A 2,225-nucleotide genomic window follows, 5' to 3' on the forward strand; every position below is an offset into this window, starting at 1 on the left:
ACCAGTCTTTGTGGGAACGAATCTGATTTATATCTTATACTACTTGCGAACGCGTATACTTGCGTGAATATTAGCGCGTATTTTCGCCCTAACAAGTTTTTGGCACCGCTGCCGGGGACTCGGTGTTAATTTTTAGTTTATGTGCTTGTCATCAGTGGTCGTTAAAGTTCAGTGACTCGGATTCTTTTACTTTCACGGTTTACTTGTTTGTGTTTCAGGTACTCATTACAATGGGAGATCCAGCAACACGAACGAAAGCCTTGATGGATTTTTCTCAACCCAAGATCAATGACATTCAATCTAGTATTGTCCGGCCAGCTATCACAGCTAATACCTTTAAGATCAAGCCTGACATAATTCAATGGGTACAGACTTCAGTCCAGTTTGGGGGTTCTCCAACGGAAGATCCCAATACACACATTAAGGATTTCATTGAAATATGCGATACCATCAAGTTCAACGGTGTTTCCGAAGATGCTGTGAAGCTGAGACTGTTCCCATTCTCTCTGAAGGACAAGGCTAAGAGCTGGTTACACTCTCTACCAGCTGGTTCGATTACTACTTGGGAAGATCTTGCTCAGAAGTTTCTTACTAAATTCTTCCCTATGGCGAAGACAGCTGCAATCAGAAACGCAATTACTCAATTTGCGCAGCAAACGGGAGAATCGCTAAGTGAAGCTTGAGAGCGCTACAAGGAGATGCTTAGGAAGTGTCCTCATCATGGAATTCCTGATTGGATGATCATCACTTGTTTTTACAATGGGTTGGGAGCACAGTCCAGACCCATACTCGATGCAGCATCAGGCGGAGCATTATGTGCAAAGAGCTATGAGGAAGCTTATGATCTAATTGAACTGATGGCTGCTAATGAATATCAGTATCCAACCCAGAGATGTCCACAGGGCAAGGTAGCAGGAGTTCTTGAGGTGGATACAGCTACGGCTATCACTGCTCAACTAAAGGCGTTGTCTATGAAGATCGATTCTCTGGCTAACTATGGTGTTAAGCAGATAACCAGTGTTTGTGAGCTGTGTGCAGGTCCGCATGCGACAGAACAATGCGCTATATCTAGCGACTCAGCTCAGTTTGTGAGCAACTTTCAGAGATCGCAGCAACCAGTTCCAGACACTTATCATCCTAACAACTGGAATCATCCTAACTTCAGCTGGAGCAACAATCAGAATGCGATGCAACAGCCATTCCAGCAGTTTGCAAATAAGCTATTTAACCCTCCTGGTTTTCAGCAACAATTTACACCAAGACAACAACTCCAACTTCAACAACAAACTAATGATGCAGGTCTATCTTCGAATGAAAAATCTGAATTGGTGGAGTTGAGGCTTATGTGCAAAAACCAGGCTCTTATATGCCAAAGCCAGGCTGTTTCTATCCAGAATCTGGAGAACCAAATAGGGCAAATTGCTAATGCCTTATTGAATCGACCACCAGGAACGGTTCCTAGTAATACAGAAACAAATCCAGGCAAGAGGGAAGTTGAAGAACAGGTGAACGCCATCACCTTAAGGTCTGGAAAGGTCGCAAGCCCCCAAGTTCAGCAAGACGAAGAGCCTGAAAAGTCTCAAGTTCCAGAATCTGAAGTTTTAGCTGAAGAAGATGTGCAGAAGGAAGTAGAGGTGGAACCAAGGAAGACTACTGTGGAACACACTCCTCCTGAGAGTAATACAGGGGAAAAACAGATCTATCCTCCACCTCCTTTTCCTAAGAGGCTGCAGAAGAAAAAGCTGGATAAGCAGTTTGAGAAGTTTCTGGAGGTGTTCAAGAAACTTCATATCAACATACCTTTCGCTGAAGCTCTTGAGCAGATGCCTAGCTATGCGAGGTTTATGAAAGGTATTCTCTCTCGGAAAGTGAAGCTCGATGACTTAGAGACCATTGCTCTAACGGAGGAATACAGTGCTGTACTGCAACAGAAGTTGCCTCCGAAGCTTAAAGATCCTGGAAGCTTCACTATTCCTTACACCATCGGAAACTTGTCGTTCGACAAGTGTTTATGTGATTTAGGAGCTAGCATCAATCTGATGCCCTTATCTATCTTCAAGAAGCTTGGTCTGCCTGAGCCGAAACCAACATACATGTCATTGCAACTAGCTGACCGTTCCATCGCTTATCCACGAGGTATAGTGGAGGATGTCTTGGTCAAGGTGGATAAACTCTTCTTCCCTGCAGAATTTGTAACTCTTGATTTGGAGGAAGATAAGAAGATT

The 2,225-nt window shown here is 43.9% G+C and overlaps 1 non-coding gene across 1 annotated transcript; it reads right to left on the reverse strand.

The window, feature by feature from the left end:
• Nucleotides 1–620: 620 nt before the first annotated feature.
• LOC141670054 (small nucleolar RNA R71) lies at nt 621–727 on the reverse strand. Its single transcript, XR_012554304.1, has one exon. It is a non-coding gene; the product is annotated as a small nucleolar RNA R71 (small nucleolar RNA).
• Nucleotides 728–2,225: the final 1,498 nt, after the last annotated feature.

Source organism: Apium graveolens, chromosome 6 (assembly GCF_009905375.1).
Source record: "Apium graveolens cultivar Ventura chromosome 6, ASM990537v1, whole genome shotgun sequence".
In the NCBI taxonomy this organism is placed as follows: domain Eukaryota; kingdom Viridiplantae; phylum Streptophyta; class Magnoliopsida; order Apiales; family Apiaceae; genus Apium; species Apium graveolens.